The following is a 20576-nucleotide window of genomic DNA, read 5'->3' on the forward strand; positions in this document are numbered from 1 at the left end:
ATGTTGCCTCAAATCACGATACATCTTAGTGACACCAGGATGGATAGAATAAATCGAACTATGAGCCTCTGTCAGAATGGTCTTAATGAAGCCACCCACACGTGGCACACACACTCTCTCTTTGATTCACAGCACGCCCTCCTCATCAGTCACGGCCTCCTTGGTTTCACCACGCAACATCTTATCTCGTATTTTACATAACTTAGCATCTTCAAACTGCTTAGCATTAATCTGCTCCAAAAATGACGACCGTGGCACAACACAAGCTAACACCTTGCCTGTGGTAGAGATATCCAGTCTCATAAAATTGTTAGCTAGAGTCTGAACCTCTTTAGCTAACGAATGCTCAGAAGAAATCAGAGGAGCCAGACTTCCCATACTAGCCGACTTCCTGCGAAATGTGTCAGCTACCGCATTTGCCTTACCAGGGTGGTACAAAATTGTGATGTCGTTGTCTTTCAGCAGTTCCATCCATCTCCACTGTCTAGAGTTCAGATCCATCTGAGTGAACACATTCTACAAACTGCGATGGTGTGTGTACACCTCACAATGGACACCATTCAAGTAGTGCTTCCATATTTTCAACTTAAACACCACCGCTGCCAACTCTAGATCATGAGTAGGATAGTTCTTCTCATGCACCTTCAACTGCCGAGTAGCATAAGCAATCACCTTCTTTTCCTGCATCAAAACAGCACCTAAACCAGAACGTGAAGCATCACAGCAAATAACAAAATCCTTGCCCTAAGCGGGCAATACTAAAATCGATGTTGTGGTCAACAATGTTTTTAGCTTTTGAAAGCTCTCCTCACACTCGTCGGACCACTGAAACGGTACCTCTTTCTGAGGCAAACGGGTCAATTGAGAAGCAATAGAGGCAAACCCCTTCACAAACCGACGATAGTAGCTAGCCAGACCCACAAAACTACGGATCTCTGTCACTAATGTGGTCCTAGCCCATTCCTTAACTGCCTAAATTTTGTGAGAATCCACCATAATACCCTCTTTTGAAATAACATGCCCCAAGAAAGACACAGAAGACAACCAGAATTCACACTTGGAGAATTTAGCATACAACTCCTTCTCCTGTAATACCCAAGAGCAATCCTGAAATGTTTCTCATGTTCTTCCTCACTTCTAGAGTATACTAGGATATCATCAATGAACACTATTATGAATGAGCCTAAATAGGGCTTAAACACACTGTTCATCAGATCCAAGAACACAGCTGGGGCATTTGTAAGCCCTAAAGACATAACTAAGAACTCATAGAGCCCATACCTGGTCGGAAAAGCGATTTTGGGATATCCTCTGCCCGAATCTTCAACTGATGGTACCCTGACCTTAAATCGATTTTAGAGAACACAGAAGCTCCCTGTAACAGATCAAACAAGTCATCAATACGGGGAATGGGATACTTGTTTCGGACAGTTACCTTATTCAGCTGACGGTAATCAATACACATACGTAGAGAACTATCGTTCTTCTTAACAAACAGCACAGGAGCACCCCACAGAGAGGCACTCGAGCAAATAAACTCATTACTCAGAAGATCTTGCAACTGCTCTTTTAGTTCCCCGAGTTCTACTAGCGCCATCCTATAAGGTGGGATAGAGATGGGACGAGTCCCTGGGCAAAGTCAATCCTGATGTCAATGTCACGATCCGATAGCATATCAGGCAAGTCCGCGGGGAACACATCCGTAAACTCGCGTACCACTAGAACCAAATCATGGGATGGAGTATCTACGCTAGTTTCACGAATATGTGCCAGATAAGCTAGACAACCCTTTTCTACTAGCTTCCTAGCATGAACAAAGGATATTACTTTCTTAGGGAGGGGACTAAGGTTACCCTTCCACTCGAGTCTAGGAGCCCCGGGCATGGCTAGTGTAACAGTCTTAGAATGGCAATCAGTTATAGCATAATGTGGGGACAATCAACTCATACCCAAAATAACATCAAAGTCTACCATGTCTAAGATCATCAAATCCGCCCAAGTACTATACACCATAAAAAAAATCGCACACGCAGGGTAAATGCTATCCACCACAGAGCCCCCAATAGGAGTAGATACATAAATAGGGGTGTCAAGGGTATCACACATCATATCAAGACCCACAGAAAAATAATTAGATACATAGAAAAAATTAGATCCCGGATCAAACAAAACAGAAGCCATACGGTCATAAACTGAGATAGTACCTGTGATTACCGCATCGGAGGCCTCAGCCTCGAGTCTACCTAGAAAGGCGTACAAATGATCGTGCTCTTCTTTCACCAATGAACCACCGTGATTACCATTACCAGTCTGAGCCCCTATCCGCGGTGTGGCCGCCCCGCCCTTCCTGTGCGCGATCCTTATCCCCTCGATCTGGTGTAAATGTAGCTCAGGGAGCCTGATACAGAGTCCCCTGCACACTCTGTCTAAGTCAGGGGCAATACCTCTTGATATGCCCTATCTCACCGCACTCGAAGCAAGCACGGTATAGTGTAGGCCGCCAAACAGAAGCTGATGAGGCAGTGTAGCCTCCATGTTGACCAGAAGCCTGATAATTTACCCCTGATGGGCCCCCAACTGACACTTGCATCGCAGATTGAACCGGACGCCCTGAATATAACAGTGAACTTTGACCCCTCGAGAAGGAGTTACTGAACATCCCACCCTTACGGGCCTTCTTCTCAACCCGCTTTGCATAACTCTCCTGCCTAATCCCCTCAACGATACAGACATGCTCTACCATCTCCTGAAATGAAGCCCAGTGGCTATAAGCTGAAGAGCCAATAACTGAAGCCCAGTGTTCAACCCCTTTATGAACCACCGTTTCCGCTCCCCCTCAGTGGGCAGCAACTGAAGAGCATAACGGGAAAACGAGATCACTCGTAAAAGCAGATCCCCCTGCGCTCCTTGAATCTTTCTTACTCCGGCTACAGAGCAGTGAGTTCCCATTTTTTCTTTGGTTTGCTTTCCCTTGGGCTCGGTTGCCCTTCTTTCTATTTGCTGCAGTAAATGAGACTGGGAGTTGGATTTCCTTTATGACTTTCGCTCCGCTCTTCCCACGGAGACTCATATACAGTAACTGATGAGTCCCTCTGACCAATAGTAGCGAACTCCTCCTTCCTTCAGTCCCTCAGAGCACGCGGGATGTACTTGTCTAGAAACACAGAGTAAAACTGAACCCAAGTCAACGGACAAGACCCAGCTGGCCTACACTTCACATAAGCCCTCCACCAAAGCTTGGCATCACCCAAGAACTGAAATGTCACAAACTCTATCCCGTACTTATCCACGGCCCCCATCTTATAGAGCCTCTCGTGACAGTAGATGATTAACTCATATACGTCCTCCGACTCAGTACCATAGAACACAGGAGGCTTCATTTTAGTAAACCTCCAAAACAGATCATGTTTCTCGCTAGTCATCACTGGCCGTGCAACCGGCCTCGGGAAGGCCTCAAAACTCGAAACCACATCCAAGCGAGGTGCCACTACTGCTGCATGCTAAACCCTAGGAGCATGTGCTCTATCCGGACCTGGGCCCGCCCATCCTGCATACCTACCTGCTGGACCCGTTAGTATAGCTCCAGCCTGTGCTAACCCATGCAACCAATGCAGCACTTGTGCCATAGCATCTGGTATACCCTGAGCAGCTGTAGCTCCTGGTCGAACTGGTACTACTACTTACTGGGCTGGTACGGCTGCATCTCCCGCTGCATCATTAGGAACCACTGGAGGCCCGGGGTCAACCACTGGGACGCCGTCCCCAGCTGGGGCCGCCCCTCTGCTAGCTCCTCTGCCTCCACCCCTACCTCTAACTGCTGTCACGCGTGTTCTCACCATCTGCGAGAGAATGAAGGATAATTAGATACCAATTTGAATCAGCAGATACCAATTGGAATCAAGTAGCACAAAAGAAGAAAGAAAAGAGAGTTTTCCTAGAGTCCGACAGCCTCTCGAAGCTAAGTACAGACGTCTCTGTACCGATCTACAAGACTCTGCTAGACATGTCCTTGTACTATGAGATCGACGAACCTAAAGCTCTGATACCAACTCTGTCACGACCCAACCCGCCATCACTGGCACCCAACTAAATCCTAGTTAGCGAACAAACACACAAGATCTCTATTCATTCAATTATGATTTTATATTAACCAAGTCAAGCAAAAATTATACTAATTCACGCATCAAGTAAACTAAGTAAGTAATGCCATAAAAAAATGAAATAAGTGTGGAAGTTCTATCTATTACAAAATTCCAAAAATCCGAAAGTCATCGCACAGGACTCTAATCTAAAACATGTCTGAGAACTGAAGTCTAACAAATAATTAACAATAATGTCCAGAGTATGAAAAGACATCATAGCAAGAAGATCTTCGGGCAGCCTGGCATGGGAAGAAGCTCACCCTAAATTTGTCAACAAATGTCCTCCACGCTAGATGTGAGGGCGAATAGCGGTCTCTGTATCACAATCTGCACTCAAAAGAATGCAGCAAGGTAGTATCAGTACAAACACTATGTACCGGTAGATATCATAGGCCGACTAAGATTAGTATCATGCATATTTCATAAAATCAATAGAATAAAACAAGCCAGTCAACAGAAATGATTATCAATACGTCACAGCAAGTCAACCAAGGACAATCACAATCAAATCACCAAGATATCAAGTATCACAATCACGTTAGCCACAACGGAAGTAACTTTACCATGACAACCTCACTCGATGTATGCACATGCTATCTAATGTCATAGCTCTGTAGTCATGACCTGCAGGGGACCCATGGTGTCCATGTACCACTCGTTCCGGATCCACTCCTCAGACCCGAGCACAAACCTCCTCTCCGGAATAAACCTTGGACGCGGGACATATCAATGTACCTCTCGTTTCCGGAACTAACCTCGGATCACGACCCCATCTAGGTCACATATGTGCCTTTCCATACACGTTATAGAGCAGTGTTTCTTACATTTCAGTATTAATACTCAACTCCTCATTTCATATCACAATACCATCGGGAAGATTATATTAGCTTCTCATCACAATACATCCACTGCAGATTCAATCACACAGGAATAATAGCACGAAGCCTACACAAACACTCAATTCACATTCACATAGGAGTTAAACCACACAATATCATGCATGGAAACTAAACATGCTTTCTCCTAAGGAAATCACAAAACATACAATCAACTAACCGAAGTCTAACTTAAATAGACCGTAACCTACCTCAAAGTAGAGCTGGAACAATGCAATCCACTCTGCTACAACCTTTCCTTTCCTCAAAGCCTCAGAACGCTCAAATTCTAGAAATAGAAGGCTAAATGAGTCACAATACTCAATTCACAAGTACTAAGCAAGAATACCCTTCCCTTACCCCATTCCAAGGGGTGGATGATTTTCTAGGTGATAAACAATCTATCAAAGCCCTTAGTAATCATTAATCATCATTTTATAGCAATCTTCTATCAACATTCCAATTACAAAAAGTTTTTATGGTAAAGATACCATTTTTATAGAACCCTAGGTTTCCAATCACTTAGTTTATATCTCTAAACGATCAATTTATGATCAAGAGGAACTAACCCATGCATTTAGATGATAACTAAGCGATAATAACCATAACCCATCAAGTTTAGAAGGTCTCTTGATATTCTAGGGTTTCTACTTCAATTTCACCATTAAAGACCCATGAAGGTGATCACACTAATGAAGGAGAAGGGAATGATAGAATGGAAATCAATGAACTTATCACACAAATTTATCTTGCCCTAGCTTGAAAATTCTCTCTAGGTGCTTATTGGGAAGTGTGTTGGTGTTTTGTGAAAAGAGAAAATAAAACTGAGTATATAAAATTCGGCAACTGTTTTACGTCGACCGCTACAACGGTCATCACGCCGTTGTAGCGGTACTGCAATAGCGCCCTACCATAAAATTGTTGTGACCGCTATGGCGGTCCATCTACCGCTACAGCTGTACCGCCATAGCGGTACATTGCCCGCTACAGCGGCCACCAAGGAAAATGGATGGCCGCTGAAAGCGGTACTCCTACCGCCACAACGGCACATTTTGGGCAGTGAGCTCAATTTTCTCTAGTTTTCCCCCTATCACCCTACATTTCATCCAAGGCCTCAAAAACACAACACAAAACATGCACACATACAAAAAGACGCCCTACAAATCCACCCGCGGCCTCAGAATTTCCAACGGAGTCCTAATTTCCCATAACGACCCAAAAGGTCATTACACCAGATACTAATTAAAACATTGTTCGTCCCCAAACAGATAAGGATGAGAATATAGGGAGGAGTTACCTGACTCGGTTAAAATCTAAGGGTATTTGCTACGCATATCGGATTCGGTTTCCTAAGTAGCTTCTTCCACTGGGCGATTCTTCCACTGAACTTTCACAGAAGCTATTTCCTTGGACCTCAACTTGCGAACATCCCTAGCTAAGATAGCAACGGGCTCCTCCTCATATGACGAATTCTCATCTAACAAATCGAATCCCAACAGATGATGTAGGAACCATCGCCATGGTACCTCTTCAACATCAACACATGAAACACCGAATGAACGCCTGATAGACCCGGAGGTAAAGCTAACTTGTAATCCACCTCGCCTATGCATTTGAGAATCTCAAACGGACCAATGTACCTCGAGCTAAGCTTGCCCTTCTTCCCAAACCTCATCACACCCTTCATGGGTGAGACTTTCAACAACATTTGCTGTCCTTTCTCAAACTCAAGATATCAGACCTTGCGGTCTGCATACTCCTTCTACCGACTCTGCGCTGCCAGAAGCTTAGCTTGAATCACCTTCACCTTCTCTAGGGACTCTCTCAGTAGATTGGTACCCCACAGCCTCACCCCGAACGCATCAAACCATCCAATAGGAGACCTACACCTTCTTTCATAAAACACCTCAAATGGGGCCATATCAATAATCAAGTGATAGCTATTATTGTAGGCAAATTCAGATAAGGGCAAGAACTAGTCCCAATGTTGTTATATCCCGCATTTTGTACGTTCGGATAATTCAAGATAATAGTGCGAAGTTAAGGGCGAGGTTATATTTCGATCTTGTTTAATATACAAGTTGTTTATGAATATTATTTATGAATAATATTGGCGTGGAAATATTGAGAAAGGCAAAGGGTAAAAAGGTAAATTCGCAAGACGACTCATAGAAATACGGAGGAAGGCTAAGGGCAAATTTGGAATTTGAAAAAAAAAATATTTTTCATGAATTGCGAGACAAAAAAAAAGTGGGCTTGAATAAAATAATGGGCCAAGTGGCCGGTTGGGTTGGAGTGGGCTTTAGCCCACATGGTCAAATTATAAATATATATAAAGAGGGTAATGGTCATATTTATCATTTAACCATAAGAAGAATCAAGAAACTTGGGGAGAAGACCAAAAAGAAAGGCCTATTCGGCCAAGCTTGGAAGGAGGAGAACCTTGAGAAAAGAAATTTCAAAAATTATTTCCCTACTAATTGGAAGATCCCTAGCAAAGTGAAGTAATTATTGGAGCAAGAAAAACATGTGTTCTTGCATTTTACAAATTCTAGCCAAGAAGGAAGCTAAGGGAGAAAAGGTAAGAATCAACCTTCTTTCTATGTTATGGATGATTGTGAATGTTGTAGTGTGTGAAAATGGGTGAAATTCATGAAATCATGGTGTGGGAGTTGTGGCCGTGCAAGTTGGTACTCTGCCGAATCTGGAAATCTAGGGATAAAAGGTAACCATACTCACAGGTGAAGGGTGAATATTGAAGATCGAAAAGGGTAAAACAGTAATTGTAAAAGAAAGGACGTGTTACGAAAATGTCCCGGAATCTGTAAGACCTCGACTAGCTCCAAATCATGTAATAATGGTTATGCGAGGAAGCGGACGCGATTATATCAGCATTAAGGCACTGTATTTCATCAAAGTTTCGAGGTTTAGCGTGCTAAGGTGGGAGCAATTTTAAGATGGGTGACCCCCTGGAAAGTATGCAAGAAATTCTATATATCCAGACATAAGAGACAAATGAGAAGTTAGAGTAACCTAAGGGAAACTAGAGTATACGGGGTGGTTGGGAACATTAAGAGGTCGCGCAGGACGAGGCGGACTAGACCGGTGAAGAGACAGAAAGTGCCTCCCAGCTCTGAAATCAGGATAGGCTTGAATAGCGTTTGGCAGTATTTTGTGGGCTAGCTGATAATAATTATATATATATATATATATATATGAATGCGTATGATATCACATATATGATCGTATCGGTGGACATGTGAGTCCCAGCAATTGGCGCTACGGTAGAGAAGACATCAATCGAGTAAGGGTACCGAAGCTCAAGTGACAACAAAAAAATAAATGGTGCAAGTGTTATTATTTTTATTACAAGTTAAGATTGGAAAGTCTAATACAACGATGTTTGGAAAAAAGAAAGAAAGTGAATGAATGGAAGTCAAAAAGATCAAAATGTCGGAAGAAAGTAAAAGGGTAAGAAACCTCAGTGAATGAAGCCCCGAGAGAAAATACCAGCAAAGCACGAGACTATTTGGGCAAGAGCTTAAAAATAGGCATGTGAAAAGGGATAAAGTGTGGTAATATAGAACAAAAGAGGAACGTGTGAGGCTCGAGAACCGATTCCAATAAGTGGGGCTAAAGGAATAGTGACTATGACGAGGGATGTGAAGTAAGAAAAAGAATGATAAAGCCTTGTGAAAATGTTAGAAGATTTCGGCCCTTGAAAGATATATAAAGGAATAAATGTATAGCCATATTAATGTGGTTGCCTCAGGTATGGAAGTGCCTTTCTGAAAAGATGACTTAAGAATAGAACGGGTCTGCGAGTTTGAAGGAGTGTTTTACGAACTTTAAAGTTGATGCTACAAATAACAAGAATATGGAAATGTGGACAGAGTGATGATACAGACATAAAATGAAAGAAAAACTTATGATAAGAAGTTTTCGATATGTTAAGCGTAGAGTTGGAAAGGAAGACGAGGGTACTCAAAGATTGTGACGTATAAGGAACCCCTTAAAAGGGGGGGGGGAGAGAACATATTACATTGGACTTAAAGAGGACTTGCAACATTTTCGAGCGCCGGAAAAAGGAAATTTATTAGCTCGGGGCCAGAGTTCGAAACATATCGGCATACCAAGAGAATACATGAAAGAAATAGAAATGAATTAACAATGAGTATACCGTGAGGCCGACATGAAGGGAGAGGATGAAAGACACCTTAAGAGAATACTTTATGCCGACATGAATTATGATATGGTTGGACCATAATTTGAATTCCCCGTATCGAGAAAAACATTCTTAGTATCTAAGTACGCAGCGACATGCGGAAAAGAGTAATAAAAAGAGCAAGAAGATGCTTACAAGCTAAGTTTACAAAGAATATTGGAGAAAATGATAGGACTTAAAGGATATTTCGGATGACGATGACTATGGTAATAAAAGTACCTACGATTGGTGGATTAGAAATTTTTGAAAACAAGAAAGAACGTAGCGTTGGTGAAGGAGATAAAAGGGTTCATTGGATACTAGAAAATAGTTCATGGACCATTAATTGTACGGAACATGAGAATATGCGCTATGAAAGTATATGAATCATCGACGTGAAATGATACTCAATCATGTTTGTAAAGAATCCACATCGGAGAGTCAGCGAAGGATATCGATGGACGAAACGAGCGCCAATACAAAGATATCAAAGACAAGTATGCTTGTGTCAATAGATGACCTGGGAAGGACAAGGGTAATAAGTTGGCACAATGGATTAGAAAAACCTATGATACGGAATGAGGATTCATGTAAAGACCAAGAGTTCGATTATAAAGAGAATAGGGTAAAGGATAAGGAACGACCATGAAGAAAAAAAAAGGGGGGACAACTATGCGAAGGAACCCTCCCGAAGTATTATGACTGCCCATAAGAACAGTTGAACATTCGAGGACGAATGTTCCAAAAAGGGGGGAGGATGTTATATCCCGCATTTTGTACGTTCGGATAATTCAAGATAATAGTGCGAAGTTAAGGGCGAGGTTATATTTCGATCTTGTTTAATATACAAGTTGTTTATGAATATTATTTATGAATATTATTGGCGTGGAAATATTGAGAAAGGCAAAGGGTAAAAAGGTAAATTCGCAAGACGACTCATAGAAATACGAAGGAAGGCTAAGGGCAAATTTGGAATTTGAAAAAAAAAATCATGAATTGCGAGACAAAAAACAAAAAGTGGGCTTGAATAAAATAATGGGCCAAGTGGCCGGTTGGGTTGGAGTGGGCTTTAGCCCACATGGTCAAATTATAAATATATATAAAGAGGGTAATGGTCATATTTATCATTTAACCATAAGAAGAATCAAGAAACTTGTGGAGAAGACCAAAAAGAAAGGCCTTTTCGGCCAAGCTTGGAAGGAGGAGAACCTTGAGAAAAAAAATTCAAAAATTATTTCCCTACTAATTGGAAGGTCCCTAGAAAAGTGAAGTAATTATTGGAGCAAGAAAAACATGTGTTCTTGCACTTTACAAATTCTAGCCAAGAAGGAAGCTAAGGGAGAAAAGGTAAGAATCAACCTTCTTTCTATGTTATGGAGGATTGTGAATGTTGTAGTGTGTGAAAATGGGTGAAATTCATGAAATCATGGTGTGGGAGTTGTGGCCGTGCAAGTTGGTACTTGGCCGAATATAATTGTGTTATGTAGAACAAATGAATTAATTTTATTTAGTAGTTTGATTGTTGTGTTGTGGATTTCATGATGTAAAATGAGTATTTAATGGCTTGAAATGAGGTTGTAATCGTTGTGGTATTGTTATGGAAGATAATGCGACACTAGCATGAATTCTTATATTTGTATGAACGAAGTTGTTAATGTAGATTGTTGATGGAATTCATGAATTTGGAAGAAAAGAATGTGTTGTTGTTGGTTATGTTGTGTTGTGAAGTTTCGGGTAGTGTATGTGCTGGTTGGGTCGTTTGAAATGTTGTGCGGGTTGTTGAAGTGTTCTTGAATATTGTTGAATGGTTTCGGATTAGTATTTGAATATGTGAACACGTATGAATTGAATATAAAGGAAATGTTATTGAATTAGGTAAAGGAGCTACTAATGTTGGAATGTATTTTGAATTAATTGTCGAAGTTGGAAGATATGATTGTTGGTATTGTTATTGATAGTTTGGCCGAGTTGAATTCTCGGATTTATTGTTGTTAAATTGGCCGAGTTGAATTCTCGGATTTGTTTTTGTTAAATTGGTCGAGTTAGATTCTCGGGGATGGTGTATTTACAGAGGAAATGCTGCCGAAATTTCGGTAGAATATAAGTGAATTCATTTGGAAGACTAAGGCAAGTGAATGACAATGAATCTAATGATTATGTAAATTATTTTGTATGTAGACTAGCAAGTTTGGACAAATAAGCGTAGCTAGTTGGTCGTGGGACAGGTATGTAAGGCTTACCCATTCTTTCTTTTGGCATGTCCTAGAGCTAAGTAAGGTATGACATAACATGCACCTTGGGGTAACTCTACTCTTTGATTCCGAGCTTGGTTATGATGCTTATTTTCTTATGACATGAGCATGTTTCGTATGGTTGAGTCTATTGTATAGTAAATGAACAAGCCACTTTATATAGTTTTGATGTGTATCTGTGATTCCGAAACTCTGTTTGATATGTTTCCGAGGTGGCCAGGATGGCACATGATTTATTCACCGCGTCCCGCAAAATAGGGTCGGGGCACGTTAAATGTATACATGGTACATGATGTGGACATATATGATTCTAATTACCGCGTCCCTCACCGAGGGCCGGGGCACGTTATATGTTCACATGATATATGATCTACCGCGTCCCTCACAGGAAGGCCGGGGCACGTTATATGCATATATGATACATGACATTGACCTACATGATACATGATTCACCGCGTCCCTCACGGGAGGACCGGGGCACGTTATATGCTTACATGATATATGATTTACCACGTCCCTCACGGGAGGGCCGGGGCACGTTATATACATATATGATATATGACTCTGTTATGCATGATTTGTGTTTGGAAAGTAAGCATTTTGTCATTCGGTACCTTCTGTACTTCTTCTGGCATAAGATATCGGCATACATGATCTGTGTCTGGAAATCAAACATTCTGATATTCTAGATCTGCACCATTTCTGACATATGACCTCTGCATACACGATTTATGATTTGAAAATAAGCACTTTGGTAATCTGGATAATGTACTCACTCTTGTACTGTTTGCTTCAGATATGGTTCTGTTTTCTGTGTTTCATGCTTTACATACTCAGTACATATTCCGTGCTGACCCCCTTTCTTCGGGGGCTGCGTTTCATGCCGCGCAGGTACACCCAGATGAGTTGAAGCTAGTATAGAAGATGATCCAGCGAAGTCGGCAGGCTCCACCTGTTCCTGGAGTGCTGCCTAGTCAGATTATATGTGCTATGATGTTTGTTCGAAGTTAGAGACTTTGCAGAAAGAGTCGTGGGTATAGTATGTCAGTTTTGTAAGCGGCTCCATCAGCCGATATGTCGTTCTGTATTATGTGATAAACTCTATATGATTACAGATTTTGTCTGATTTGAAAACATCGATAAAAGGAAGATTTTGAAAGCTTTCTATGTATTTCACCTTTACTTGATTTCAGAGTCCGAAGAAATTATGTGTGTAATAAGAGTCTGTGGTTTCGCTCGGCTCCGGATATGGGGTCGGGTGCCCATCACACCCTAGGGATATTAGGGTGTGACAAATGCCCACTGAAATCTATCACGCACGCACGAAGCATACCCTCAAGAACCTGAATAGTCTGCTCAGACTGCCCGTCAGTCTGAGAGTGAAAGGCTGTGTTAAGGTCCAATTTCGTACCCAAGTCCTCATGCAAACACTCCTAAAACCTGGATGTGAACGTGGTGACCCTGTCGGACACGATGGAGATAGGAACCCCGTGGAGTCTAAGCACCTCCCGAATGTAGACCTTAGTCAATTTTTCCGCATCATAAGTTATCTTTACCAGAATAAAATGGGCAGACTTAGTCAACCTGTCAACAATGACCCAGTTAGCGTCAAACTTCCCTAGAGTAATCGGAAGACCCACTACGAAATCCATGGCTATCCTTTCCTACTTCCACTCAGGAATGGACATCCTCTACAGTGTACCCCCCAGGTTTTTGATGTTCATGCTTCACCTGGTGGTAATTCAGATACTGAGCAACGAACTCTACTATATCACGCTTCATCCCAGTCCACCAATAATGTTGCGTCAAATCACGATACATCTTAGTGGCACCATGATGGATATAATAAATCGAACTATGAGCCTCTATCAGAATGATCTTAATGAAGTCACCCACACGTGGCACACACACTCGCTCTTTGATTCACAGCACTCCCTCCTCATCAATCACGGCCCCCTTGGTTTCACCACGCAACACCTTATCTCGTATTTTACATAACTTAGCATCTTTAAACTGCTTAGCATTAATCTGCTCCAAAAATGACTACCATGCCTCAACACAAGCTAACACTTTTCCTGTGGTAGAGACATCCAGTCTCATAAAATTGTTAGCCAGAGTATGAACCTCTCTAGCCAACGAACGCTCAGAAGAAATCAGAGGAGCCAGACTTCCCATACTAGCCGACTTCCTGCTCAATGCGTCAGCTTCCACATTTGCCTTACCAGGGTGGTATAAAATGGTGATGTCATTGTCTTACAGCAGTTCCATCCATCTCCGCTGCCTAGAGTTCAGATCCTTCTGAGTGAACACATGCTACAAGCTGCGATGGTGTGTGTACACCTCACAATGGACACCATACAAGTAGTGCCTCCAGATTTTGAACGCTAACACCACCGCTGCCAACTCTAGATCATAAGTAGGATAGTTATTCTCATGCACCGTCAACTGTCGAGAAGCATAAGCAATCACCTTATTTTCTTACATCAAAACAGCACCCAAACCAGAACGTGAAGCATCACAGTAAAAAACAAAATCCTTGCCATCATCAGGAAATGCTAGAATCGCTGTTGTGGTCAACAATGTTTTTAGCTTTTGAAAGCGCTCCTCACACTCGTCGGACCGCTGAAACGGTACCTCTTTCTGAGTCAAATGGGTCAATTTAGAAGCAAGAGAGGCAAACCCCTTCACAAACCGATGATAGTAGCTAGCCAGACGCACAAAACTACGGATCTCTGTCACTAATGTTGGCCTAACCCATTCCTTAACTGCCAGAATTTTCTGAAGATCCACCATAATACCCTCCTTTTAAATAGCATGCCCCAAGAAAGACACAGAAGACAACCAGAATTCACACTTGGAGAATTTAGCATACAACTCCTTCTCCCGCAATACCCCATGAGCAATCCTCAAATGTTTCTCATGTTCTTACTCACTTCTAGAGTATACTAGGATATCATCAATGAAAAATATTATGAATGAGTCTAAATAGGGCTTAAACACACTGTTCATCAGATCCATGAATGCAGCAGGGGCATTTGTAAGCCCAAAACACATAACCAAGAACTCATAGTGCCCTAACCTGGTCTAAAAAGCGATTTTTGGGATATCCTCTACCCGAATCTTCAACGGATGGTACCCTGAGCTTAAATCGATTTTAGAGAACACAGAAGCTCCCTGTAACAGATCAAATAAGTCATCAATACGGGGAATGGGATACTTGTTTCGGAAAGTTACCTTATTCAGCTGACGGTAATCAATACACATACGCATAGAACCATCCTTCTTCTTAACAAACAGCGCAGGAGCACCCCACCGAGAGGCACTCGAGCAAATAAACTCCTTGCTCAGAAGATCTTGCAACTGCTCTTTCAGTTCCCTGAGTTCTGCTGGCGCCATCTTATAAGGTGGGATAGAGATGGGACGAGTCCTTGGGCTAAGTCAATCCTGAAGTTAATGTCACAATCCGGTGGCATAACAGGGAAGTCCACGGGGAACACATCCGCAAACTCGCGTACCACTGGAACCAAATCAAGGGATGGAGTATCTGCCCTGGTGTCACAGATATGTGCCAGATAAGCTAGACAACCCTTTTCTACTAGCTACCTAGCACGAACAAAGGATATTACTTTCTTAGGGAGGGGGACTAAGGTTACCTTTCCACTCGATTCTAGGTGCCCCGGGCATGGCTAGTGTAACAGTCTTAGAATGGCAATCAGGTATAGCATAGTGCGGGGACAATCAACTCATACCTAAAATAACATCAAAGTCTACCATGTCTAAGATCATCAAATATGCCCAAGTACTATACCCTATAAAAGAAATCGCACACCCTGGGTAAATGCTATCCACCACCACAGAGTCCCCAACAGGATTAGATACATAAATAGGGGTGTCAAGGGTATCACCCATCATATCCAGACCCACAGCAAAATAGGTAGATACATAGAAAAAAGTAGAACCCGGATCAATCAACTCATACCTAAAATAACATCAAAGTCTACCATGTCGAAGATCATCAAATCTGCCCAAGTACTATACCCCATAAAAGAAATCGTACACCCTGGGTAAATGCTATCCACCACCACAGAGTCCCCAACAGGATTAGATACATAAATAGGGGTGTCAAGGGTATCACACATCATATCCAGACCCACAGTAAAATAGGTAGATACATAGAAAAAAGTAGAACCCGGATCAAACAAAATAGAAATCATACTGTCATAAACTGAGATAACACCTGTGATAACCGCATCGGAGGCCTCAACCTCGAGTCTACCTGGAAAGTCGTACAAATGATCGTGCCCTCCTATCGCCTGTGAACCACCATGATTACCAACCAGTCTGAGCCCCGCCCCTGCCGGGCTGTTGTCCGCCACTACCTGCCTGAGGACCGCCTCGGTTAGGGTGGGCACCACCCCTACCCGTGGTGTGGCCGCCCCGCCCTGGCTGTGAACGATCCTTACCCCCTCGATATGGTGCAAATGGAGCTTCGGGGAGCCTGATACTGAGTCCCCTGCACACTCTGTCAAAGTCTGGGGCAATACCACTTGATATGCCCTATTGGACCACACTCGAAGCAAGCACGGTCTAGTGTAGGCCGCTGAATAGAGGCTGATGAGGCAGTGTATCCTCCATGTTGACCGGAAGCCTGATAATTTGCCCCTGATGGGCCGCAGCTGACACCTGCATCGCGGACTGGACCGGACGCCCTGAATATACCACCGAACTCTGAACCTTCGAGAAGGAGTTGCTGAACATCCCACTCTTACGGACCTTCTTCTCAACTCGCTTTGCATAACTCTCCTGCCTAATCCCCTCAATGATACAGACATGCTCTACCATCTCTTGAAATGAAGCCCCAGTGGCTATAAGCTGAAAAGCCGATAACTGAAGCCCAGTGTTCAACCCCTTTATGAACCGCCGTATCCTCTCCCCCTCAGTGGGCAGCAACTGAAGAGCATAACGAGAAAACAGAACTCATATACAGCAACTGATGAGTCCCCCTAACCAATAGTAGCGAACTCGTCTTTCCTTCGGTCCCTTAGAGTACGCGGGACGTACTTGTCCAGAAACACAGAGTAAAACTGAACCCAAGTCAACGGAGGAGGCCCAGCTGGCCTACACTTAACATAAGCCCTCCACCAAAGCTTGGCATCACCCAAGAACTGGAAGGTCACAAACTCTACCCCGTACTTATCCACGGTCCCCATCTTATGGCGCCTCTCGTGACAGTCGATGATTAACTCATATACGTCCTCCGACTCAGTACCATAGAACACAAGACGCTTTATTTTAGTAAACCTCCAAAACAGATCATTTTCCTCGCCAGTCATCACTGGCCCTGCAACAGGCCTCTAGAAAACCTCAAAACTCGAAAACTCATCCCAGCGAGGTGCCACCGCTGCTGCATGCTGAACCCCCGAAGCCTGTGCTCTGTCTGGACCTGGGGCCGCTACTCTTGTGCCCCTACATGCTGGACCTGCTGGTACAGCTCCGGCCTGTTCTAAACCATGCAACCAATGCAGCACATGTGCCATAGCATCTGGTATACCCTGAGCAACTGCAGCCCCTGGTGGAACTGGTACTGCTGCTTGTTGGGCTGGTACGGCTGCATCTCCTGCTGCCTCATTAGGAACCACTAGAGTCACAGGGTCAACCACTGGGATGCCGCACCCAGCTAGGGCGGCCCCTCTGCCAGCTCCTCTGCCTCCACCCCTACCTATAGCTACTGCCGCGCGTGTTCTCGCCATCTGTGAGAGAATGAAGGATATTCATATACCCATTTGAATCAGCATATACCAATTGGAATCAAGTAGCACAAAAGAAGAAAGAAAAGGGAGTTTTCCTAGAGTCTGACAGCCTCTCGAAGCTAAGTCCAGACGTCTCCGTACCGATCTACAAGACTCTGCTAGACATGTCCTTATACTATGAGATCGACGAACCTAAAGCTCTGATACCAACGCTGTCACGACTCAACCCTCCATGACTGGCACCCAACTAAATCCTAGTGGTTGAACTAACAGACAAGATCTCTATTCATTTAATTCTGATTTTATATTAACCAAGTCAAGCAATTATACTCATTCATGCATCAAGTAAACTAAGTAAGTCATGCCATAAAATAATGAAATAAGTGGGGAAGTTCTAACTATTACAAAATTCCCAAAATCCAAAAGTCATCGCACAGGATTCTAATCTAAAATATGTCTAAGAACTGAAGTCTAACAAATAATTAACCATAATGTCCAGAGTACGAAAAGACATCATAGCAAGAAGATCTTCGGGCGGCCAAGCATAGGAAGAAGCTCACCCTAAATGTCACGACCCAACCCCGTAGGCTGTGACTAGAGCCCGATCTGGGCACTCAAACCCATTCTAATATACAGCAGAACCCGACGAGGCTTTATTTTGAAATTTAGCTAATTTCCAGAAAAATTTCGGCAGAGTTTCCTTTGTTTTACGGACTATCCCACATACCCTGCACGCAGAAAATACTAACAAAGGCCACACAGGGCCAACAGAGTAACATTTAAATATATGCGGACCGGCCGCCGCGGCGAGTGGGATCGCCCAAACACAACATATACACACAGCTGTACAGAAAGATCCCAACCCACAAACATGTCCACAGACCTCTAAACAGACCGATAGAATCATATGACGGGACAGGGCCCCACCGTACCCATGAACGAGAATATACATATATAGAAGTGACAGAATATACCAAAAGATGGCTCTGAATAAAAGAGCGCTCCAAAAATAGCAGAATGAGATCCTAAGCGGACGGATCAGCAAACCTGTCGTCGGTACCTGCGCGGCATGAAAACGCAGCCCCCGAGGAAAGAGGGTCAGTACGAAATATGTACTGACTATGTAAAGCCTGAGTTGCAGAAACAAAATCATAACTGGTATAGAACGTACAGAATAAACAGAAAAATCCAAAGTATCAGATACATAATTTCAAAACATGCAGAGTGTGTACAGAAACATATCTCATATCAAATCCGGCCCCTGCCAAGGGACTCGGTAGACAGAACGTGGCCACCCTCCCGACGCTGGTGCCACAACACAGAAGAATCAGAATGGGGCATAACCCCGTCACATATTATATCATATCAGATGGCCATAGCAAATCATATCAGAACAAGCGTACATGGCACAGCATACTCCACAAACCCATGTACGCGTATACCTGCCCCCTCACATCGAGGCACGACGAACAATGCAAAGGATCACGCTTGACAACATATCCTGGCCCGGGCTCAGTGTGGGAAACATTGGGGCATCCACGAATGGAGTAGTGAGAGACTAATGCAAGTAAAATATCATGAATGTTTCCATAGACTCGATGAGGTATATCGAAGACAAACCGATCCAATGAAGTCGGAAGGAATCATAGTAAATGATTTTCGAGTATCAAAACAATTTATCAGACTTAATGGAATATTTAAAACCATATTCGTTAGGTAATTAAAAGGGTAGTCGAAACGTTTCTTTCAAAAATCGTTCGAAAAGGAGACTTTAGTACATTAAGGGCAAAACTGGGAATAGCGGGCCCACCTCCGAACAAGCAAGGCGGTGGGCTCAAATTACGCCCTTTAAGCTTATAGGGTCACCTATAAAGGTTCTACGGACATTCTATAGCTTTTCAAGGAGTTTAGAGAAAGTTTACATAATTTCAGGAAAAGCATATCAAAATGGTTCAATTCTACTGAAGGAAAAACTGAGATTTTCTCTTGCGGATTCCGATGGCCAAGAAGGTCTTTTGAGGCCCGAATCCGATCCTAAAACACTTAGACATGCCAAAAGAAGGATCGGGGTAGCTTTACATACCTTTCAAGCTCCTTACGCCTTTCCAAACTCACTTCCCGTTTCGTCAAAAATCTGCAAATGGTCAAGTTTACCAATTGTAAGTTATAGATGCTACAAATTCAATTCAACTCTTATTTGTCTACCGAAATTTCGGCAGCACTTCCCTTATACATATAGCACCCCCGAGAATTCAACTCGGCTCACAATCATCAACAACAACCCAAACAACAACATCAACATCAACAACAAACAGTAGAAACACAATATGGCACAACTAGTTCTACTTGCCGACATAATGCCATAACCTTCATTTCAACTTCAATTTCCAAACCAATTTCAATGATTTCACATGCATTACCAAACTAGATCATCACAACATAGTTTAGAAGCGTTTCATGTCATTTCCTCAAATTATACACACGATATACATAATATACAAACTTTCCGCCAAAGTCATAACGCATTCGAAACTTCTAATCTTTGACTTACGTATTCATAACATGATTCCATCTTCCAAATTCATCAATACCCGTCATAATTTGCAACCTAATAACTTCATTTTCATAATGTCGTAAAATCATACTTAAACGACATAAGTTTTCTACATTCCATTTCAAAGCAAACTCATATCGTTTTACTTTCATTTACATTGCAAGAATCACAATAACACAACTAACACATTACCCAAACTTGATTCATTTCTATTCCTACTCCAACATACCACACGGCCCAATGCTCTTTTGCCAATTCATCCGATTTTATTCAACATTCATTCTCAATATGAATTCCATCACATTCACAACTAGAATACAACATAATTTCAATTCTTCATTGGCATACAATGCATGCATACACACGGCTACACATATATACCACACACCCACTTTGCAAACTTCCATTTCTTCATACAATCAACATATTTCTACATACTACAACACAAACAAGACTTCATAACACAATAATAAGGGATAAATTCTTACCTCTTCTTCAAACTTCAATCTTGCCGCAAACGTCGCCCTCTCGCTAAACCAATTATATCACGTCGGAGAGCGTCTTGAACTTGCTACCAATACAAGAAAAACAAGATTTTAAGAAGAAGATTGAAGGACTTAGAATTTTTTTTTTCTTTCCTAAGGGTTTCGCCCGAGAGCCTCCTTGTGGGGTGTTCTTCAATTTTTCTTTTTGTTTCTTGAATTTTCATGAACATTGGCCCCCTTTATTTTAGTTGATCACATGCTTAGTCACATGATCAACTATATGGACTTGGGCCAAGACCAAGTCCATGGCCGGC

Source organism: Lycium barbarum, chromosome 4 (assembly GCF_019175385.1).
Source record: "Lycium barbarum isolate Lr01 chromosome 4, ASM1917538v2, whole genome shotgun sequence".
Taxonomy (NCBI): Eukaryota; Viridiplantae; Streptophyta; class Magnoliopsida; order Solanales; family Solanaceae; genus Lycium; species Lycium barbarum.